Here is a 25,960-nt window from a genome sequence, read left to right on the forward strand (position 1 = left end):
GTTGATAATAACAAAGATGGTATCGTATTTTTAGTCTTGCGTGTTGACAAAACGATGGAGAAAATCAAGATTGTTTTTTTATTTTTTTTATTGCTTAGATGGTTGGACGAGCTCACAGCCCACCTGGTGTTAAGTGGTTACTGGAACCCATAGACATCTACAACGTAAATGCGCCACCCATATTGAGATATAAGTTCTAAGGTCACAAGTATAGTTACAATGGCTGCCCCACCCTTCAAACCGAAACGCATAACTGCTTCACGGCAGAAATAAGCAGGGCGGTGGTACCTACCCGCGCAGACTCACAAGAGGTCCTACCACCAGTAATAACGCAAATTATAATTTTGCGGGTTTGATTGTCTCCCTGTGCCTCAATAATCTCCAATAGAATCTGTTAGAAATACTTTTTTTCCTTGAATAGAACTGACCGCGACCGAAATCTTATTTAACTAAATGTCTCCATGTATACGTTATTTAATGTATACAGGAAAAAAAAACTAGAGAAATCACAATACATTACAGAATCGCAGCTGTTTTTCACACGTCCTCGCGTAATTCATTATGGCCGACACAATGGCGGATTTATTTTGTAACTAACGTATCTTTTTATGGTTTTTCTCAAGCAAAGGCTGAATTATTAAATATAAGTGTGTTCACGTTACTAAACATTTTAAAATACAAAATTGGGCTTTTTTTGTTTTATTTTTGTAATATGCTCGGAATGTCACTGAAACTTATTCAATGTCCTTCGATTCTTGCGTTATTTTAATAATCAAAATTAAGATTAGATTACAATTAAATATTCACTACTATTTTAAATGTTCACCCCAAAACAAAGCCTTAATATTACTTAAATTTGAATTCACATGAAAAATAACAGATACCAGAAATCATCTTTATTATTCTTGTCGATGTCTCCCTCACCTTTGACCGCAGACGCTAATCTACTTGTAAATTCATAAGGTCATTGTCACCATCTGTCTACGTAATCCGCTACATAGTGTTTCACAATAAATAGCCAACGACTTGAGTATTGTAATATGCAAACATGCATTAGCGAGTTCTTCAGTAACTTACTGTTTGATCAATGCCCGTACTGTTTATTCAATATGTGATTAACACGTACGGTTTGTGTCTTTTAAAGTGGCGACAAAGTTATTCTACAATATATTAGAAATAATAGCAGTATTCCTTTCAATGTCAATTCCTTTTAAACTGCTCACGCCTATTTGCGTTATAGTATAAAATAAATTTCAAAGACTCATTCGTTCAAAATACATAAGAAGTGACTAATTATTAAAATTAACGGATTACTGTTAACAAGACGAAATTTATCAGAAAACTAGCTGACCCGGCAGACTTTGTAGTGCCTCAATCGATAAATAAAAGACCTAAACGTTTATATAAAATAAATTTAAAACAAACAAAAGGAATCCGTCCGACGGGGGACGCATCGAAGGGAAAACAAAATTGTTATTTTTATGTAATTCCGAGCATTTTCATATTTATCTACCTTTTAAAGCTTCTCTGGACTTCCACAAATAATTCAAGACCAAAATTAGCCAAATCGGTCTAGCCGTTCTCGAGTTTTAGCGAGACTAACGAACAGCAATTCATTTTTATATATATAGATAGATGACATTCGAGTTTTATGTGTTGGATCATTGCTAATCCAATTTGGGGAAGTGTTCTAGCGCAGTACAATAAATGAACGACGGATTGGACGCGAGATATTTTAACGAATGCGCGTATTATTTACAATCAGCGTTAGTCACAAAGAAGCATAGTGATAAAAGTAATTTGGAAGACTGTGACACCGTATTTAAAAAATGTGTGAAAAATGAGTCCATTTAAAAAAATCAAACAATACATTTTAAAATTAGATTCAGTTTACATTTTTATCATTTTTTTTCATTAAACTGTATTAATTACTGGTGGTAGGACCTCTTGTGAGTTTACTGGTGGTAAGACCTCTTGTGAGTCCGCGCGGGTAGGTACCATCGCCCTGCCTATTTCTGCCGTGAAGCAGTAATGCGTTTCGGTTTGAAGGGTGGGGCAGCCGTTGTAACTATACTGAGATCTTAGAACTTATATCTCAAGGTGGGTGGCGCATTTACGTTGTAGATGTCCATGGGCTCCAGTAACCACTTAAAACCAGGTGGGCTGTGAGCTCGTCCACCGATCAAAGCAATAAAAAAAAATGCTACTTTGTTTCGTAATTATACAACGGCTTAATATTGTATTCCATCAAAGAATTAATTTGGCTTTATAATTTTCGTAAAGATAAATAAAATTTACGATGCTAGTTCGTAGTATTGTTAGGCATGTCCAAAATGATTGCGATATTCACTGCATACACTTTTATTAGATGGTTTTAGGTGTTAATTTATGTTCAATGGCAAATCATTATTTATTGATCATTGCTCTTAACGCTATTAGGTTTTATAAGCAACGCGAAATACGTATAAAACATGAAAATGATTTTTTTAATAAGTCCCAATTTACAGTTTGTCCAATTTCTCAATACAGCGTACTTAGCTTAGTTTTATGTAAATGTATCTGCTTTAAGTGAAATACGAATTTAATTTCGATTTTTATTCATTCAAATGCACTAAGCATTGAATATTGAAAATGATTCAAACGAATTCATCTCCTAAAAACATTTTACTACATTTGTCTCGAGTTAAATTCAAATAGTGCGATAGTCTTGTGTGCGCATACTCATTGACCGACAAAAACTTTCTTAAGTTACACAATGCCTAATTACAAGATGTACATATGTATGTAATAGGAAAATCACTTTTCCTTACTCACGTGAAGCGTTACATAGCGCTTATTCGATACATAGGATGTTTGTTATGTTATTGTTTTCCTTCCGAGATCGAGACAATATTGGCGAACATTATAAGAAAAACAATGAGCGCTTCCTTCATGTGAAAGTTCGTAATAAGAGTGTGAGAATGTGTTCGAGTAAAAACATTGTCTTCCTTGATTTAAAAGGCCTTTTAATTGATAAAATTATTTGGTTGTTGAATAATTAATTAAATAAGCTAACCGAGCCTTTTAAAGGTTTGAGAAATATTGGTTCATTCCACATTTTGTAGTATTTGATTAAACATGACAAAATAGATTTATGGTGGTCGCTTTTTTGTTTGAAAGTAAATCTCTTCTTTTTCTAAGCCATTATATAAGCAAGTCTCTATAATTAGTTTCCACAGTTAAATGTGATGAAATTTAATTAAACCTACAAAATATGCGAGTTCGGGTTTAAAATGTGGAATTGCAATCGGTGAACCTTCGTGGTGTCCTTAACCTTTCGGATGCGTGACAACATCTTTCTAAGGGGATATAAACGTGCATTCAAATTTAAAATTAAAATAACTGTCCTTTATTTTAATTTAATCCTAAGCTAATTTTATAGCATACTTTATCAAGTAGTACGATTGGAAGATGTAGTTTGATATTGGCCGGCAGCTTTCAACTTCGCTAAGGAAATATAATATAATAATAGAAATTTCAACGCTGAACGAATAGTAACACCCGTATCTTTAGTCGTTTACACGAGCTTAACTCGACTCGACTCAACCTCCAACGCGCGTTTTGGTATGATTAGTCGTAAAAATAAACTCCACTCAAACGTCCTTGGAAAAATTTCCTAACCGGAGTGAAGTAAGCGAACTGTCAAGTCAAGGTACGTCGCGACGTACCTCGAACGTTCCTCAGGGCTGGTTTTCTATCAATGTCCAAATAGTATGTGGACCGCAAATGGAAATATATGATATTGTTGTGCAATGGCCTGGATCTGTGCATGATTCCCGCATATTTTGATAATTTAAGTTTGATAATATTTATTAATAAAGTAAATAGTTCGAGGTTAGACATTTGAAACTCTTTATTTTATTTACCTACATAAGAGACATATTTTGCTTATTACCTGATAAATAAAGTCAATGCGATTATAAGTTTTATTTATATAATAATAAACTGGTGGTTGTGGAAAAGCACTTCAACAACACGATGCAACCAAAATCACACAAAAGCGGCGAATAAAAATACAAAGCCGGATCCGAAATCTAAAATAATAATAGGTTAGAAAATAAGTAATATACTTTCAGATTTACCGCACACACACATATTTACGAATAACTCAGCAACCAAAACATCAAACAAGTTCATCTAGTGTCAAACAGACAGCGGCAGCCTGACTTTGACATTAAACAATGACCATAGACTACATAACTCTATGGGTTTGATGCTAGCTTGATCAAATTTTCATCATTATTACCTCACTCGAGGACAGTTGAGGAATATTGTAATGGTCGACTAAAAATACCAAACTCGAGTAAGTTTGGAGGGAATTCTCGAGCATCATCGGATGAGTTAAGAGTGGAGGACTATTTTACGAAACGTCTAAAGATACGGGCATAAGTGTAATCAAATCGTTGTTCGAAGGGTGGAATATCCATTTATAGCTTCGCACAGTAAAGACCACCTTACCACCACATTAAATTAATACTCTCTTGCTATGTGCTATAAAAATATAATACAAGATCGTGAGAGAAGTCCTTAGTATAAAATGATACAGTACTGTATTTTTTTAGATCAAGGACATATTTCGTCTGTTCTACTCAAGTTGTTTTCCCACGATACACAGTGTACAATTTAAAAGCATTACGCTTAGATATAAGCGTTTTGAAAACTGCGTGCTCTGTGTTAGTATCGGTGGAATCTGAAATTAAATGCTACGTAATATGGTGTATAGTAAATTTTTAAAAAGGATAAGAGATTAAGTATTTTTTTTAAATTTGAAGTTCATTAAATAGACGTTTCTCTTAATTTTACTGGTGGCAGGACGTCTTATGAGTCCGCACGGATAGTTACTACCACCCTACCTATTTCTGCCATGATTCTGAAGATCGGGGCAGCCGTTATACTCTAAAAACTGAGACTTAGAACTCATGTCTCAAGGTAGGTAGAGGCATTTACGTTGTAGATATGTATGGGCTGCGGTAACCACTTAACACCAGGTGGGCTGTGAGCCAGTCCACCCATTTAAGCAATAAATAAATAGAAAGTTGTAAATTGAATGTAAATTTTACTACAACCAGTTCCCGACTGCCAAGTTTCTTTATTAAAAACACTGCTTGGTTTACGTGTAGTGGTCAATTCCAATTTTTAAAACATACTCATTATGGTACTTTGTTCAGTTTTAGAGTATTGCACATAATTAAAACATCTTTTAACATACGGAACTATCATAAGAAAGCCTATTCACTGAAAGTTATGTCAGTTTTTAAGTGTGATCGTCGCGCTGGGTGGTCTAGACATGAATGAATGTCTTAGGTGGCAGCTAATTGCATTAAAATGTCTACAGGCATAAATACCCTATTATTGTATCGAATCTTATGCTTTCTAGAAAACAGCTGATTTGAGGTACAAATAACAGATTCTCATAGGTAGATATGTTGTATAAATATTTGTAGTAAGATAAAATAAGACATACCTAAGTATATCAGCGCCTTTCAGACGTGCAATTTGTTTGCAAGTTTGAATGTTTTATTTAAAATGTTTAAGATTAGACCCGCAAAACGCATGTCAGATAATGTAATAAATAATATTAAATTAACATTACATTTTTTACAAACTGTATAGTTTAGTTACATCACATTAAACTTGTTCATAGTTCGAATGAGGTTCTCGTATTAAGGTCGTTAAAGGTCGTGTCATCGATGTTTTTAGTATTGACGCAGATCTATAACCGATATTTGGACATAGCATTTTTGTTCCTCACATCACTCTCCGAAAATACGCAGTGAAAACAAGACAGCAGAACTTATAAAACTTAATACTTGTCTATAGATCGGGCAGTGATCGTAGTGTAAATACATAATGTGGATATTAATGAGTTACCAGGCCGGATTCTTTCGGCAAATTTAATCATGTTTGTTTTACATACTTTTAAGCTATTTCAATTGTATTTATAGTTACATAGGTTGATGAGCTCATGGTACTCATCGTGTTCATTGGTCAGTGGGATCTCATTTATCATCTTCGAAAAATATTGAGTATCGCGATTAGTTTTAAAGGCCCTATCAAAAATACCTGATTTAACACGTAACACATATTACAGCATCTAGTCGATAGAAATTCTGTGTCTGTACGTGTGTACGCGACCTTTATAAGGTGTTGTTGACATTTCGATGATTTTACGGTTCGAGCTCACAATAACCGGCAATTTACGACAGGATCAACGTTTTTACGTATTTACCGTTTCGCATGGAATGTGTTGAAACGTGGAAAATTGCATTTTAACACACTACACACACACACACACACTCTACACACACACACACACACGTTCTTTGTTGGAAATTGCATTTTAACACACTACGTGCACGTGTTCTTGGTTGGAAACGTACAAGACGTGGTTGTTAAGTTTGTGTAATTCGCTGTGTAATTTTTAAAACGCTTCTCTATATTAATTGAATTAACACGCTGATGTGACGTAATCAGACTAATGTAGGATTTGTGATTTTACGAAAGAAAGAAAAAAGATGTTAACTTATTTTAAAGATCCAATTTATAAAGATGTCCCATATTTAATTTGAAGATATTCTTTAATATATTTTACTCGTAAATGAGTATAAGCTAAGCTCACACTGTCCTGTACCACTGTTCAGTCTGTTTCTATCACAAAACCATGCAATGTTACGCGGCTTCAAGAGTGCGATAGCCATAGTAACAATGCAATTCTGACTTCGAGCTCGATGCGGGATGACGTCATTCATGTGATATCTATAGGCTTCGATGATCATTTCAAATCAAGTAGGCCGTGCGTTGCTCCGTCACCGGTAAATTTACGATCGTTGGTTTGATCCTTTATTTGGTTTGATAAACGAGAATGAGAGAGAGAGATAGAGTGCGAGAGAAATAGAGATACATTTGTGACTGAATTATACTGTGTATTTATACATATACTAGCTGTACCCGTCCGCTTCGCTGGGCATTTAAAATTAACATTATTATTTCTCACCCCCACAAAGATTACCATCATTAACGCCCCCGCAACTGGTGTAGGGAGTCCAACACTCATATAAATATTAGCCTATCCATTAAGTACATGTATCTTCTACATGGATACCAAGTTTCAAGTCAATCGGATGCATGGTTCAGTAGTTATAACGGAACATCCGTAAAACACTGTAGTTTTATATATTAGTATAAATTAAATGAATTACCTATCACTCTTTCAATATTTACGTTCGTAGAATCACAGCAGGAAAATCTTAAAAAAATATTTGATAAATTACACACAGGTTATACATATTAATTCGGAAAAATACCAAAAAAAGAAACACGTCGTTGCACGGTGATGTAATTTATTACCGTAAAACATTGTGATGTTTGATGATCATTCGTGTTTCCTGAATTAGGTTTTTAATGGTGATGCGCCGTATTGTAATATAAGTCTGCACGGGTGAGTATCACAGTGGATCCATCCTGCTCATTTTGGTCAAGCAATCATTAATTCTAGAAGGTTTCAACAGAAGATACAATACAATTGAGATGTCGATGTTGTGTCTTAAGGTGGGTGACGCGGCATTACTGATGTGATAATATAATGTAATAAAAGTAGCTATTTGTTTTCTTTCTTACAAAAAAATTATGATAGCGCGTTTTAAAATTGAGTAACTTTTTCACTAGGCGTTTATTTTCGTAAAATTGTTAGTTGTAGATATAAAGATGATTTGTTGTCCAAAATGTATGATATCATTGAAAGTGATGTATACTTTGAACACGTCTCGTATATAACTAAATAAGTAATGGCATATGATTCATTAAAATATTTATACTTTATAAGCGAATTGACGACTCGCCTAGTGTGCGATGGTAGCAGATAATTGTGACCATCTATTTTGAGATATGAAATCGAAGTTGTATTCTGTAATTGTCCTTTCATTAATTGTTGAAGCCTTTCATCAATTTTGTACTATTAGACCGGTAGTTGGTATCTCTTAACTTTGAACAGACGAATGAGATTTGGTTCTTTTATTTATTTATTTTTTATTGCTTAGATGGGTGGACGAGCTCACAGCCCATCTGGTGTTAAGTGGTTACTGGAGCCCATATACGTCTAAATGCGCCACCCATCTTGAGATATAAGTTCTAAGGTCTCAAGTATAGTTACAATATTCCTTGACTATTGTCTTTAAGACTGCAAGATTTTTTCAAAAACAATATAGTTTTCTAGAGGAACTGCTCAAGCAAAATATGCATTCGAGTAACTGGCAACACAAGTATTTATATTATATATTTGGCTCTTATCTCTGGCATTAGCACGGGTATATATTTTTTTCCAAGATAATTTATATAAAAATATAACCAAGCATTATCTTTTTTATTGCCCTTGTAGGCAGAAGACCATTCGGACCATCTGATGGTCACTGGTTACCGTCGCCCATGGACATCAGCAATGCCAGGGGCAGAGTCAAGTTGCCTGCCGCTTCTACCGCTATCTCTACTTTACATCGCCAGACTCATTCTTCTTCTTTCACTGAGACGGAAATTGTAATTAGAGAAAGCATAAATTGCTTATAACATGTATTCTAAAACGACCAGCTACAGAATTGTGTGTTAAATTGTTTTTACTTATAGAAATATCTATAACATAGATTTATCATCTAGATAATATAATATCCGTACTATTTAAAAATACACATACAATAAAATAATACTACCACTAATTGGCAGTAGTATTCTAAACGATTTTTTATTGCACTTTTGCAGTCGACTGCACACGCTTTAATTTATCACTGCACAACGGATAAGACTGTTAAGATAATTGTAAAATTGTAATTATTTTTATTACTATTGGCAATGGAACGCATCAAAAAACTGAATCAATATTAATATTATTCAATATTGTACACATTCAAATCGAGTAATGTTTTGAAAGTGAATGTGCAGCTTAAGCAGAATTTGTCGAAAGTAAATCTCAATCATAATAACTACATTTCGGTTACGTAAAATTCATTGTTTAAACAATTTCATTTGAACTCTGAGTGAATGACAAAAGTGGCGGGAAGCCGCAGTCTGTAATTCCCAATGCCCAATTTAACTGAAATACCTGATCACTGGAATCATGGGAAATGGCTAAAGGTTGTAAATAATATAAGTATAAGCCTATGGAGAGAAGCGAGAAAGCAAATTTTCTAAAATTCATAGATTTAAAAAAAAAAAATTATTGCTTAGATAATTCTTTGATTAACATAAAAAGAGTCTAAAGTAACTATATTATTTTTCTGACAGTCGCACTTATCAACAGTCTGGAGTTAGTGACGTCATTATGTACTATAATGTATTAAATGATTGTTTGTCTTAAAATATATTACATATGAATATAAAATATGTATGTAGATGGAATTTCTTGTAAATTCGAATCCCAAAACTCTTCGGAAATTCTTACGTTTTAAAACCAGTTGAAGATTAAGGTCAATAACCTTATTCAAAAAGCTGTGAATGCGAAATGCACTTCATCCCTTTTTAATTTATTTAGGTATACTTCGCTTAGTTTTTTTGTTTATTTTTAAAATATATTGCACTTCCTTCAAAAGGGGTTTGTATCTTTTTGAGCAATAATAATATGGAATTACATATTATAAGTATCTTTATCTATTTTGGCACAGAATAATCTTAATTATGTAAATTTAAATAAATTTATAAGTAATTCAATTTACACTTTAATCATTGCAAACAGTTCAATAAGCGCTCTTATGCAATTTGTTTATAAAGTTCATTATCCTATAGAAGAACTTATTTCGGAACTGGTCATGACTAAAAAAGATATCGCTCCGTTATTTCGTCTGCAATGTTAATTTTGTATTTGAATTTTTATGGAGATGATGAGCAACAAATGGAAGGTCATGCTTGTTGAAATCGAAAGTGTTAAATATAAAGATTATGAACGGTTCGCGTAGGTATGTTTTTCGATTGTTTTAAGCACGTTTTTTTTTTCTTCAACTAGATAAACATTTTAAAATTGTGTTTTAAATATTGGTTGTTAAATTTATTATACTAAATTTGAAGTCATTATACTAAATAGTTTATATTGCTTCAACATTCGCAAACATTTGTTTTTAGCTGGTAATTTTATTTTTAAAAAATTTCATTGCATGGTAGATTGCTACATATTTAAATAAAATTGTTTGTACTCTATGTGTTCCTAAAACAACTGTACTTGTTCTTACTTTATACAGTTGTTGTTGGCACTTAAGGGAAGGTTTTTATCTCAATACCATGAAATTACGATAGGGAAGCGCGCGTGTAGTTTTTCATACAATTAACATAAGTGATATGCAGAACATGATCGGGTTTCATTAGTTTGAAATAAGTTAAACGTTCTGGCGCCAATGTCAAAAGTGACTATTTTATTTCGACAATTTAGTTTTTCTTTATATTTGAAAGTTTAGTAATGGTAAATTATGAAACCTTTAGTATTTGAGCAAGTAAATAAATTTGAGGAAATCCAAAAATTTCACCCTAAGGTCAATTGTATATATGTACATGTATAATATGTATCAGTATCAAACTCTCGCCAGTTTTTGACATGATTATTTAATGAAATTTAAAATTCCATATTAGTATTTCTAGAGCGCAAAAAGATGAAGACCACTTTTTTTTTAAATGTAAAGAACTTCAAGTAAAATAATGTCAAGTGAACCGGACATTCGAAAATGAATACACTATAATAATATATAGAGTAATAGAGTGCAGTAACAGAGTAATAGAGTATAGAGTTGGACTCTGGCAATATTATGCTCGCAAAATGTCGGTTGTCAAACAGAATAAATGATCATAGCAAGTTTTATTTTTTAATTGAAGATTATCTTATTTGAAAACTCATCTTTCTATTAGAAGTAATTAAATTAAAGTTGATTTTAGTAAATCGCAGTACTTATATAATTGCAGAAATTTTGAGTAATTTCGATAGCAAAATTTACAGAGTACTCAAAATTTCAACAGTTAACAGGTCCAAAAATCTATTTTAAATTGTCCAATTTTTTGAGTATTAATTGAGAAAATAAAGTCTAAATAGAAGCAGTTATAGGCGCTAATGCTACGACTGCGGAGCTACGTGCCTCAATTTCACTTATTCATAAATACATAGAACAATACTCATAGTACACGTATTTATTAGTGAAATCACAGGACATGCGCAAGGTTCAACTAATGATAGTTTATTAAACAATAGCCTTCATATGTGTTTGCTTTACACCTTAATTGGGACCCTGAGATGGACGTTTTAATGATGCTTATTAAGTAAATAAGAAAAAAGAACTCTTGCCTTATTATTGCGTAAGTTTTTGTCAAGACAAAAGAACATTGCGATTTCGTGGTAACAGTGACTCATGGTTAAAAGGTGTTAAAACTATCTAGGTATAAGGTATAATTAAGTATGTGAAAAAAATATTATTTGAGCAGAATTGATGGTCTATGTTATCGATATTACAATGATAGTGTCGCTACTTATCACGAAATTGTAGGTCGAATTCTTGAATATATTGAGATGTCTTCGCACTGGTTCAGTTTTAAATATCTCTTTCAATATTGTTGTTAATAGTACAACACAATATGTTTCATCATGATCATTCTTTCCTATTATCCTCTGCTGGGGTGTAGGGCTCGAATCAAATCCTTCCATTTACATCGGTCTTGGGCAGTCTGTTTTAGCTCCTCCCACGTCATTCCCAAGACACCTAGCTCCTGCTCCACCGAGCAACGCCAAGTTGTTCTAGGACGACCTCTCTTCCTTTTGCCCGACACTTTCCAGGTCAGTGCTCTCTTTGATAGGTGGGTATCGGGCTTTCTCAATATGTGACCAATCCAATACAATTTCCGCGTAAGGATCCCCTTCTCCATTGGTGTTTGCTTGGTGACACAATACACTTGACGCATCTGTTTCAGATTTTCTCTAGATGAAAAGGGTTGTCTGAAAGAGTTCGGTTTTATTTAGCGGTAAAATCGCCAGTTGCATGCATTATAACTGCATTATATCTGTTAACTCATTTTTAATGTTCATTACGTTTTGTTTCCACTTGTACCGGCTCACAATAATTCCCTTTAGTTTCTCTACTACGAGTAATTGTTACAATTTTTGTAATAATGTGAAGTCATTATATTATATGAATATTTTATCCTATTTAATGTTTTTCCTATTAATCATTACCGTGTTTAAGTAGCCTTCTTATTATTGTTCAGAGATATCAAACTATAAATGAACTGACAATAGCGAAATTCTTGTAGTATCTATATGTGTATAATGACGGAGTTTGGCATTCTTATTGCTAATAAATTATAGTGTTCGGGTATTTGGAAATTCTATCATTGATATCACAGCATCGGAAAGCATTTCAAAACGCATCACGCCCACTCAAACGTTTCTTACAAAATTTATTAATAAAATATAGTAGTATGCTAATATATTTAACAAAATTCAAAGTTTGTATAATCCTTTTGCGTATCCTTTGAACGTTTTGTGAATTCCAAGTCTGCGAAATTTGTTTTCTTCTAATCTTTTCAAGGTTTTTAGATTGCAATATACATTACAACATTTGTGTACATTTAGTAGCGGTAGTTGTTACCATGTTAATCTGTTTATTAGTTGTAGTCCACTTAGTTCTTCTTTCTGGTCATCAAGTTTTAGTACAGCATTGATTATTTACTAATGTTCACAAAATTACCATACCATAAGAACTATTTTCGCGCAAATCAATCATGCTTTCATTTTTAACAAAATTAGTTCTAGATAAGACTAGTTTTAATTATTTTTTTTATAATAAAAGGTTTGAAAGTGATCAATTACGTTGTTATGTATTTTTTATTAAACTTTTGTTTACTTATTATTACGGAAATACCGGAAAGGTTATTATTAGTGGTTCGTGAAACTTCACCAAGAATCTTACCACGCTAATAATGTTATTGTCTGTCTCCGTCGGATTCGGATACCGATCTCATACCATTGTGCTACTGACATCTGGCAGTGCTGCGGAGAAAACTCGAGTTTATGTAACTCTTTCTTTTGTAACCTTTGGGGATAATTAAAATGATAATAATTATTGTGTTCGTTCTTTTCGGTTTATTAACTCTCCAAATGTAGTTGATCTAAAATCAATTTAAAATTCGATTCAATGTTGTTCAATGTTGCTATAAAAGGAATCGCACTCTGGAATAAGCAAGTAATGTCAAATTGTTTAATTGAAGTTTTGGGGAATAAGTTCTTGGCCTACAGTAAATGTGGTCACAACAATAATCATTCCCATGGTTCCCGTGGTTACCCATGGAGATTCCCCAGAGAATGGTTTTTTTTTAAATTTTATTGCCTAGATGGGAGTACGAGCTCACAGCCCACCTGGTGTTAAGTGGTTACTGGAGTTCATAGACATCTACAATGTAAATGCGCCACCCATCTTGAGATATAAGTTCTAAGGTCTCAAGTTTAGTTACAACGGCTGCCCCACCCTTCAAACCGAAACGCATTACTGCTTCACGGCAGAAATAGGCAGGGCGGTGGTACCTACCCGCGCGGACTTACAAGAGGTCCTACCACCAGTAAATGGGTAGCAGTATTATCTAAATATGCCAGTTTACTATGATATGATACGATATTGTGTTTATTTCTGTGCTATGCAAACGGTGCGCTTCGCTTCAGACGGAAGGTCAGTCACAGTGGTGTGCATATAATCAAGTCTTCAACTCATGTGTACTGACTGAAACGTCATCAAAACAGTGGTTCTTATAGGCCACTCTGAAGTTGTGGTCTGTATTCAGCAGCACTTTATCAAATTTTAAAATACAATTTGAAAATGTCCAAATCCAGTTTTCCATTTTATAAATTAAAAATACACGTGTGTTCAAGCACTAATAATATTAATGATAAGATCGCCAAAATTAATTATCTGAATCTTAATTTTATTTTGTAGTAATTTTATTAGGTTAGTTTTATATTATTTACGTCAATTGTTATTACGCAACGACTACTTCATTTGCAAGTGCTCAAGATCATTATTCAATAAGCGGTATCGATTATCCGAGTATCACGATGTGTTGATGTTGATAGATCTATACTAATATTATAAAGAGGAAAGATTTGTTTGTTTGTTTGTTTCGAATAGGCTCCGAAACTACTGGACCGATTTGAAAAATTCTTTTTCCATTAGAAGCCGACATTATCCCTGATGAACATAGGCTACTTTTTAAAAAAAAAAATTTTTTTTTTTTTTGCTTTCATGTGTGTTTTAATGTTTCCGAAGCGAAGCGAGGGCGGGTCGCTAGTTATTAATAAGTTGATTCCCTGCGCGCACGGGCTAATACACAATGTAAAAAAAATATCGTAGTACCTATCTATTTTTCTAGATAGTCATAAAGCATTGAATTGCCCCTTAAAGTGTCTATTTAGGAACTTTTAATGATAATTTATAGCTATTTTCAACTTCTGGATCATGTTGACGGAAAGAACGGAAACTTATCAAGAGAACATTTTTGCAGACTACAAATTATGTGATTTGCAAATACAATATATTTACTAAAGCACTACAGCGCAAAAAAATCTATTACAATGATTTTGAGTCTTTATCAATACTTTTTTTGCTGTAGTACTGCTCAATAAAGTGAATGAATGAGATTCGCACGTAATATGTGAGAGGAGCCTGGTATAATTAAAAAAACATATAAACTATATATTCTCAATACTAGCTGCGTCATAAAATAGGTCGAAAGTTTTATATAACCGAGTTTGTGATCTAATGAAATCTAGTGAATGCCTATTTGATATAACCATCAATTAAATCGTGTGGATTCAGCCAATGCGATTCGCCTCACTACAATTATTCGAAGTAAATATACAAAGTCAATAGTTTAGAGTAATAATATACCCGTCAATTGGCGAAAAGTAGTTCAATTACGTAATACTTTCATGGGATTGGATGATTTCAATAGATTAAAGGAAATGGTGTAATAGAGAGTAGCGAATCGATAATCGCTTTTGAAGGTAATCGATGAATTGCGTGAATTAGATTAGTGATATGTTAATAATTTTGTCGGACGTCAACTGTCAAAAGTTGACGTTATATTCGAATGAAGTTTCCGGTTTGATGGTTTCATTAATTAGAAATACTGGGTCAATTGTAAAACCCGGTAGTCCGGAAGATAAAAGAAAAAAAAAGAATTTTTTCCAGGAAATACTACCAGCTTTTTCAGTTGTGGAGAAAATCTTATTTCAAAACGATATTTTATCGAATTCGAATCGAATTTTAATATCAAATCTATTAAGTCTACTATCTAAGCAGTAATTGTCCAAGACCTAATGCCAAGGGTGCAATGCAATGCATCCACAGAATGATTCTAGACATAAATGCTTAGTTGTTATCGAGTAAGATACGTGAAGTATTCCTCGTACCTATTTTATTTATTGCTACATCATTTTAGAAAAAATCCTTAAACTGTTTTAACAAAAAATATTTTTAATGCCCATTTGCTTTTGCTGAAGAACAGTGTATACAATGATACTTAATACATATTGTATATAATGATTACATAATTAAAAGTAGATATAGTATATGGTATATATTTAATATATGATTACATAATTAAAAGTGGATATAGTATATAGGATATATATAATATCTAATATATAAAATTCTCGTGTCACAGTTTTCGTTGCCATACTCCTCCGAAACGGCTTGACCGATTTTGATGAAATTTTTTGTGCTTATCCGGTATCTATGAGAATCGGCCAACATCTATTTTTCATCCCCCTAAATGTTAGGGGTAGTCCAACCCTAAATTTTTATTTTTATTTTTTAGACAAAATTTTTAATTTCTATTTTTTTATGATACAACATACAAAAATACATACAACCCTAAATTTTCACCCCTCTACGATCAACCCTTATTTTTTATTTGCTAATTAAAAACTAAATTTTTTTGCAAGAATTTTGCTTTTATTTTGTCATGACTTAGAATAAAAAAATTCATATTACTCTGAAATTTTCACCCCTCCACGATCAACCCCTATTTTTTATTTGTTAATTATAAATTTTAAATTTTTTGGCAAGATTTTATTTTTTATTTTGTCATGACTTAAAATAAAATAAAATATATTACTCTCAATTTTCACTCTTATACGATCAACCCCTATTTTTTCATCCCGATTTTTATTTTTTATTTTCTATGCACAGATCCGCAATAAGGTTGCAAGATGGCAGTCAAATATTATAATTGTAGTATGATAAATTCTTATTCAGAGTTTATAATTTCAAGTTCCTTTAATTATGTTTTTTTTTTTAATTCAATTTGATTTCCTGCTCTCGCCGGTCGACTACTGATCAACTATCAATCGATCAGTTATCCCCGCCAGGTGTCACCACTCATCCAGCAAACATCACGTAATAGGGATGAGGACGAAGCCGGTCTCCTGTCTTACTCACTATACATTTTTCAGCCATGTTTCTTTGGTTTTATTTGTGTATCAATAGTATGTTCAGTAGGTCTGAGAATCGGCTACTATCTATATTTCATACCCCTAAGTGATAAGGGTTGTTCACCCCAAACATTTTTTTTTTATAATTTTTTTTTTGTTTATAATGAGGTATAGTCCCCAGCACGTAACTTGGCAAGAGTCGCTAGATGCGCAGAAGTCGTTTTTTAGGTCTCTTTGGTTGTCAAGCGGGACGCGGGGAAAGACGTAGCACCGTTCCGAGCGCGCGATTGGTGAGTCCATAGATTATACACTTAATATATTCGAGGTGAGTCAGTCGACTCTCCCCTCCCGCACCGCGTCCACGTTCCGTTCGCTCCCGGTTACACATGTGCCTACTAAAGTTGTAGGAACCCTTTATTTATATTGAGTTTTTGTTACGAGTTGTTACTATTATTTTAAATTTAGTTTTTGTTACGAGTGTTATTGTTTTAAATTTGTTTGCAATGCCAGGACCAAATACCAATGACCATAATTATAGTCGATTCGGTCACTGAGCGTTTTATTATTTACGCAAGTGACGACAGCGACTCTTCGTTATGTCGACGATGAGGAGCCAACTCCTTCCACCAGCTCAGGTCCTACCATAAATTTAATCCAAGGGGTAGCACTATTAGAAAATGATAGTGACGACGGCGACACATAATTTTTAATATTAAGTATATTTTGTTAAATAAACTTTTTAACTTTTAGTAGTTTATTTTATTTATAACACCTAATACACTTCACGAATTCCTCTCTTTTCTTTAACTTTCTTCTAAACACACAGGCTTAAAAATAAATTATGGCAAATAAAAAATTTCATAAAATAAAATTAACATAATAATATATTATATGCGGGCAATAAAAGTGACCATTTTTTTGTTGCAATGTACACTATGCGCGACATTACCCCCTCTGCACCAAAACCTTGCCAACTTACGTGCCGCTTACTATATTATGTGGTTGAATGAGGTTTTTGAGAATTTTATATATTAGACTAGAATTTCCCTAGAAATCTTATTTAAGGCAACACAACGTTTGCCGGGTCAGCTAGTAGTATATTATTATATATAATAGTATATTGAACTTCGTTTCGACACCAACATTACATTAATAAAAGTACTAAACAATCCTTACATTTTGAAAAACGTGGACTTTATAAAATATGCATATTTGAAATTGTATTGTATTGTGGTTTTTATTTCATCTACTCTTCTATTTTATCGTTTTATGTGATTTATTTATGACCTTTTAACTTCTTGACTAATTAATCATTAGCCGAGAGATGTCAAGTGTCAAACTTAGACATAATTAATTATAGTTTGGATTTATTTCATCATAAGAGGTGCTGTTTTAATGTTTGCACGTTTTAAATCGACAGAATGTACAGACGGAATTAACGTGTTTTTTACGAACCATTGTGAACACAACATTCTAAAAAAATTAAATATTTGCCTACTCTAAATGACCACAAATTACTCAGCCAATGTCTAAATTCCGGAATTATCAATTAGAACGAAAATATACCTCGTATAACGAATAGGTTTTACAGCGATGCTGACTCTGACTGAGAATCCAATGGATCTCATGTTATTGTCAGGGTCACTAACCAATTGACTAATGGGGCGGTCAAACAGTTAGATGATTTTTTAAATTTTATTTTAGATTTAATACGCAGGCTAATTTATGAGAATATTTAAATTGGCAGTCACGATTTTGTAATTTTATTCGACGGGTTTTTGACTGGTTTTGTTGATGGCACTGTTTAATTTATTGTGTTGATATTAAAATAGTTTTCCGTTTTGTCTTCATTTTGGTTGAATTTGATCAATAAGAAGCTAGCTTATTAGAATAGATTTAGTACTGACAAATGCTGTTCGTAACATTAGTTTCATCAATTAACTACTATTACAACAAATCTTTGATTAACCAAAACTTTCCTCCTTTAAACGAGTTTTAAAACACTCTTCATTCAGCATTGCTGATGTCCATTAGTCACGTTACGGCTTGCACATTGATTAAGTTCTATTCTTGTTTGCTATAAATTCCGATAATATTGAAAAAAAAAGAGTAATTTTCGTCTAAGAATGTATGTGTTTATTGGTAAAAAAAAGGAATGGATAGAAAGAACAAATAAGAGCTTCACAAAGTCCTTCCTACTTGGTGGTAGGGCTTACTGTAAGACCGCGCGGGTAGGTATCACCTATCTATCGGGGTCGTCGTACTCCCTTGCGGGGGTGCGGAGCGGGCCTCGGGGTGAACCCCACTACCCGGGCAGAAACTTCCTGCCACTCAGGGCAGGGGTGAAGTGGTTGCTGGGGGGAGATTGGGGAGGGGGAGATATTCGTAAGCGCATCTCGGCATTGAAGGTCACCGCCCTGTCTGTTTAGTATACATATATGGAAGCGTAATGCATTCCTTTATGAAGGGTCGAACAGTTTTTATATTAAATCAATCAACTACAAATTAATCTTGCTTTTTTAAAATCCCTCGCTAAACCAGATTCTCTCTCTTGGCCCTAACAGCAGGCAATATAACCCCAATTTTATTTTAAGGGAATTCAACAGTGCCATGGAATTCACGATTTTTCCTTGTATAAATTTTGTGACAACACATCTTGATTTTGTTTTTTTTTTCGCAGGTAAGGAATGCTGTTTTATTGAAAAGAATCGCATAAACATATATCTTATATCTGGTTTGGTCCTGAAAGTAAGTTGACTTGATATTTGAACGTTTAAATATTTTTGTGATCAATATTGATAAGAATGGTGATATTTTTTACTTTCGCATTCATATTCTTACCATAGTAAAGTTTGTGTTATTATATTATACTGTAAAAAAAACGAAAGAAAAAGATACTGAGGGTGATAAATTATCGCGTTTGAAGCTATTATGGATAGTTACATTTTGGGACATTAATCATAACTCCTTACTTCACAATGAATTTGCACTTACATTTTATTAATTTTTTTTATTTAATTTAGGAGTTTATTATTTTTAATTTATATCTAGTACATAGCGATTGTACTTGTTTATCACGAAGGTCGATTCTACTTTTTATACAATCAGTTCTAGTTTCATTAAAATACCTGGTCATACAGTTGCTCTACAATAACGTGGAACGTTATCAATAGTTGAAGGCCTTGTACTTAGTTTAGAGAAAGATAATGATATTTTCTGTTGGCGTATGAAGCCTAAGTTTTAATTTCAATTGCACCAATAGTGTTCTTTTGCAAATTTGTATTGCGCGTAACATAACATAATTTGCTAAAGCATATAATGCGACGCCAACTTAGAGCTTGCAAGTCGTTTATTTATGGAATTATTTTAGCCAAATGTTCTTCGTAAACAGTCCCATTTATGTCTACTAATGATATGTCCAAAGAACTCGAAACTCCTCCGTGCGCATGTAGTGCTGAGGCGCATTGGAGTCTTGAGCTCGATAAGAATGGATTCGTTGGTTCTGTGTTCTGTCCAACGAATCCCGAGCATTTTCCTCCAGTACCACATCTCGCCAGAAGGAGAGGTGACAATCTGGAGAAGCCGCTGGTGACAGGCAAGGTATGCGGGAGAAGGCCACGACCCTCAGCACTGAGGATTATCGACGCAAGGAGGAGGAGGAATGATACGTCTGAGTATTGTTCGACTTTGATTCACGTTTCTCGATTTTTAAACTTTCTTTTCACTTACAAATGGTCAGTCGAATCGAATTTGCGAAGTTCCTGCGAGGTAAACTGAATTAAAACGTGTACAATTTCAGCATAGGCGTTACATAAAACGAACTTGCCCCAGATCGGGCCGTGCCGATCGTATCTCGCGGCGACACCTGATTATTCTTGTCCCACCTTAAGTTTGCGAAACGAGCACAGCAAGCACGCTTTGCTTTTTATCTACTATAATAATAATAGCCTTTTATTCAGATAAGTAATTATGTACAAATTTCAACATATTAATTGGTTTATTGTTACTACACTACTGGCAAAGGTGTCTCTCAAGCCTCAAATGTAATCACCTTTTTTTTCATGGCTGATCTAGTTGAAGAACTTCCTGCTATCTCTTTGACATCTTTTGCTGATCACCGAAATGAGTTTACTTTTGCATTTTATGTTTCATGGATACCAATTATAATATATTTACTTTTCTGTTTGCTTCTAATTATATCATTGGATTCTACGGCTAAGCAGAAACGTATTACTGCTTCACGGCAGAATTAGACTATGTACCTACCCGTACGGACTCCCAAGATGCCCTACCACCAGTAATTACGCAAATTATAATTTTGCGGGTTTGATTTTTATTACACGATGTTATTCCTTCACCGTGGAAGTCAATCGTGAACATTTGTCAAGTACGTATTTCATTAGAAAAATTGATACCCGCCTGCGAGATTCGAACACCGTTGCATCCGTAGATACGAAACGAATGCACCGGACGTCTTATCCTTTAGGCCATGACGACGACGTATGCAGACGATCCCGCTTCTCAATTTAGATAAGATTTTTTTAATGCAGAATAAGTTATACTGTACTTTGAAACTAGTTTCCAGTAAAACTTCGATTAGCCACAATTGTGAAACAGATCGATCGCACGAAAACATAACAACAAAGGGAACGAATAAAAGACGTTTGTGTTACGTTAACTTCGGAAATCACGACGATTCCGTGAAATAATTCAATAGTTACACACCTTAACGAATGGTCGGTGCGACTTGGCCGTTGCGTAATGTTGTTATCACGAATACTGTAACAGAACGTTTTACCGATCAGATATTGCGAAGCTTGCGAAATTCGTATCCCGTTCGTATCGCTCGACGTTTTTCCTGATTGCTAAATATGAATTTATTTATCGCTTTCGCTCTAACTATATAATAACGGCCGTCTGGTGTAGTGGTAAGTGACATGGTCACTACACAAGGGGGTCGCGGGTTCGAATCCCGCCAAGGAAAGATATTTGTATGATAAATGTCTTTTCCAGGGTTATGGATGTTTATTAAAATATATGTATGTGTATAATAAAAATCTTACATTTATTTCCGTTATCTGGTACCTGTAATACAAGTTCTTTACGAACTTAGTACGGGACCAGTTAATGTGGCGTGATTGTTAGTAAATATAAATATAAAAATATAAATATAATATATTCTTTTGGACACTGTCGTTTTAAATTGTACGTATAAGTAGGAATTTATACTGATGGTAGGACCTCTTATGAGCCCTCACGGGTAGGTTGTTATAAGATATACAGATGTACCAGACATTTTAAATATAATTGTATCAATGTGTTTTTTTTTAATTGGGAAAAATCATACACTTTCATCCGGCGCCAATTTAGGATTCCCTGTGTTATGAGTACCAATTACTAACAAACAAACATTCAGACATTTTTTACGTTAAGCAATACATTTGGTAAAGCTTATATCGATTGCGGGCCAGTAACGCCCCGCACACTTAACATAGAGCTGCCGACCGTAAACAAAGAAGTTTTTAGTTATGTATCAAAGTTATGTGTCAAAACACCATTGAGATACATCTAATCATTTGACACTTCTTACGGGTGGTAGGACCTTTTGTGAGTCCGCACGGGTAGGTACCACCGCCCCACCTGTTTCTACCGTGAAGCAGCAATGCGTTTCGGTTTGAAGGGTGGAGTAACCGTTGTAATTATACTGAGACCTTAGAACTATATCTCAAGGTGGGTGGCGCATTCACATTGTAGATGTCTATGGGCTCCAGTAACCACTTAACACTAGATGAGCTCGTCCACCCATCTAAGCAATAAATAAAAATTTTGAATGTATATTAAAATGGAGCGTTACATGATTTTGTTGACAGAAATATCTTAAGTACATTATGGTGAGGTGTTCGTGGTCAATTATTGGATTTTCGAATATATCAGAAGCGCCTTATCGGACTTTTCCAGGGCTGTAATTGAATTGTAGCTCACATGTTGCCGTCAATCTTTAAGAATTACTTTTATCAAAAAGAAACATCGAACAATCCTAATTTAATAACATTTTTTTATAAATTTACATATTAAAGTTACCCGTGATTTTGTGAGTCGATATGGATCCTGTCTATTTCTGTCGAGCAGCAACTACACGGTCTAATTTTCATGATAATAGCACCGGTAAACGACATAACAAATTGAGAATCGACTTTATATTAATATTTCATAGTAAATAAATACACAAGCTTATTCCTTTCTTAAAGGTTTTTCATTGTTTTCTGTATTTTTGTGATTTTATATCACAGATACGCGTAGGTACATACGTTTATTTTTTTCTTCTTTTTCTGTCAGTTGATTTTTTTTCTTTAATTGCTATGAACGACTTTATTTATAAAAAAATTTTTTGGGAGATTTTTTTTCATAATTACAATACAAAAGAAAAAAATCTATAAAACGTTGAACTAAACTAAATCTTGATTTAGTGTTTATGGCTGAACTCCGATCATTAAGTGAATAATAGTTATAATTCAAACAATTATTAATTATCAACAAAGAGATAGATAGATTAGTAATTTAATTTCGTGGCGCCGAGATAATAAAACTGGAAATGAAGCTGCAAACGGTGTAATCAAACCATTCTATTATAAAGCCCTCAGGCATTCCTTAACACACTAAAGTATTTTCGCAATACCAATGGCTTTAATTGGTTCAATATGTCACAACAGCCTTTGGAGTTACTTGCCCAGTAAAAGCGTTAAGAAACAAGTGTAGTGGGGTTTATGTAATACTGTGAACAGAACCGGAGCGTCGGATCGAGTTTGGGCTTATAGTTGATATAGCAACTTGACTCAAAGCCAGGGATTATAATTGTATACAGTAGACGCTTGAATAATAACAATTCCGAGATTATGTTCATTAGTCTTCGAGCTGCCCATAGTGAATTTGTACCTCTTTTCGTAAAATTTAGTTTAAGTTTCAAAATTAAGAGAAGATAATAACTGTATAAAAATGGAATTGCTATCATTAATTATTATTACAATATTAATACAATGGTAAGGACTGGATGTGAAAGGCAAGAGATCGAAAATAATGGAGTGCATAATATGAATCGACCTACACTCAGCTTTGGGTGTACACAGGTTGAGGAAGAAGAAGAATACAATTATTCATAACGATAAGAATATATTTGATTGAATTTAACATATGGCATTCCTTCTTAGAAATAATCTTATCATCATTTCATTTAAATCATTTAACGAGATTATAACGAACTAATTAAAAATATCAAGAACATGAATTATTTTATTTATGTGCTTGTAGTGACAATTTCAAAACCAGCTTATTTTATTCTGCTTTATTTAAAATCCACATTTAAGAACATTTTTAATAAACCCATGTGTATAATTTTAAAAGAACTAGAGGTCCCGCAGTAGTCGAAATTCGACTATAATTAATTGGAATTGTAAGTTTGTACACTTCACGGTACACAATTGTATTAAGATTGTATGTTAAACTTCTATAATCACAAATTTCGCCAAGACTACACTATAATTTTTTTTAACAAAGACAAACAATATTTAATCTATTCTCAATTTGACAACAGGCGTCAAGAATTGACAATAAATAGTATGCATGCGTGTGTGCGTCAAATACATGGTACGTAGTGTGTGTAATGTTTTCTTTATTGATTTAATGTATCTTTTATGCATTATTTAAAAAAAATATTAGCATTGTGCACTTCTTCTCTATATTCTCTATAAGTGTGGAAAATTTCATACTCCTCCGTCCGCGCAGTTTTCGTAAAAAGGGATACAAAGATTTTGCTTCACCTATTAATATATAGATTTATCGAATAATAGAACAGAGAAAAAATTTATAATTAATTGAATTCTTCGCATGAGCTGTCACTAATAAATGTACGTTAATTGCCGGGTTAGAGCATCAGTCGTTGACCCCCTACTTTTTGTTGTACCGAACAGTTCATGTGATGTTTAATTTGCATTAAAAAAATATAGATGAGATGATCGAGTTGAATATATAGTAGGTACTGATATGTTTTCATGTGTGTAGCTAATATTTTAAATTCAGATATTAAGGGCTCGGCAGATTTTAATAAAATTCGCGGCTGTTATTAGGTCAGTTACTTATTAAAAAAATTATCGAATGTTCTTGAAGAAGAATTCGATTGTTGTCTGCGCAAGTGTACTGTAGGTTTTCTTAATGGGATGTCATCTACCTATCAATTCTATCTATATATCAGTTTAATAATAAATCGACTCAATAGAAAAGTGAATCAATTACGAATCCAGAAGTCAATTATAATTTGTTTAGTAAAAATCAGCCAGTGTGGCATTTTATTTGGACATTAGCTTAATTAAAATTTTAACATAATAAGAGGTATTTTAGACGTACTCTATTTATTAACTTTTTCGAAATACAAAATTAAAACTTTAACATTTTTTTTCAACCGTTTTTGGATCGTCAATATCACTTGAAAAATAATCGATTCTTAATCACCTAAATTGGTGTCTCGCCTAGAGTGGCATCACTTCATCGTTTCCTGTTGGTGCCCCAAAATTTAACTGAGACATTCTCCAGAGAATGGACAGCAGTGTTCTCCGAGTAATATTCTAGGGTATATTGGGTCAACCCCGGTTCGCGATCAGGCTTAAAGCGTAGGGCTGCTGTAATAGAACGACGTCGCCTCTCTACATGCGTAGCAGATGTCACATTGTGATGTCTATGCACTCTGAAACAACTCCACACTAGGCGAGCCGTGAGCTCCACCTCCGATGAAATAAAAAACTTTTTGATTAATAGCCGTATAATCGATTTTCATTTCAGTTCCTGTTATGTCAATGCCCAAATATATAAAAGTGTACAACGGTTTATTTAGAGACAATTTTTTTGTTATCATGTTTCGTCGTGTCGTGGACATACAACTGATGCCTTTTGGGATGTAACAACATAAATAAAATTCAAATGTCAATATGTCATTCTCCTTATAATAAACCAAACTGGTCAGACACACAGTTATGATAGATAGCATTACCAAATACATTCTTACGACAACTCACTGTTTAACTTAACGAAAATTTGTATTATACTTCCTTCACGGATTATGTTTATTGCATAAAACAGAGTTTTTAGTCACGAGTAGTTTGATCAAGCGTGGCTTTAGAGCTCGTTAAAAAGCAATTTCAGTTTCAGATGCAGTACAAGTTTTTTCGTTTTTCGTTCAATGTTTTTTGAATGTGTAAACTCAGCTTTCACTGCAGTTGTGACAATTGTCAGATGAACGTAATATTATTATATTGTTTGCTTGTTTGTTTTTTTTATCTTTGTGTACTGATACTCCCTGATAAGAGTCGTGACGATTAAGTAGTCCAAGGACTAATGCGTTTAAACAACGCTTGTCTATTGTCAGGGTCTATAGAAATGTTACCGAAATTGCTACCTTGGACTTAAGGCGGCTTGTAGATAGATACGTACTTATTT

General features: G+C 33.5%; 1 protein-coding gene and 1 long non-coding RNA gene across 3 annotated transcripts in view; both read left to right on the forward strand.

Annotated features, from left to right (window-relative positions):
* The window catches only part of Cda5 (Chitin deacetylase-like 5), a 120,090-nt gene that overhangs the window by 20,062 nt on the left and 74,068 nt on the right, over positions 1-25,960 (forward strand). The window lies entirely within an intron of this gene.
* LOC149502883 (uncharacterized) lies at positions 16,637-17,226 on the forward strand. Its single transcript, XR_016323085.1, has 2 exons — positions 16,637-16,767; positions 16,803-17,226. It is a non-coding gene; the product is annotated as an uncharacterized LOC149502883 (long non-coding RNA).

The sequence above is a fragment of the Bombyx mandarina genome, chromosome 05, assembly GCF_030267445.1.
Source record: "Bombyx mandarina strain Sakado chromosome 05, ASM3026744v2".
In the NCBI taxonomy this organism is placed as follows: Eukaryota; Metazoa; Arthropoda; class Insecta; order Lepidoptera; family Bombycidae; genus Bombyx; species Bombyx mandarina.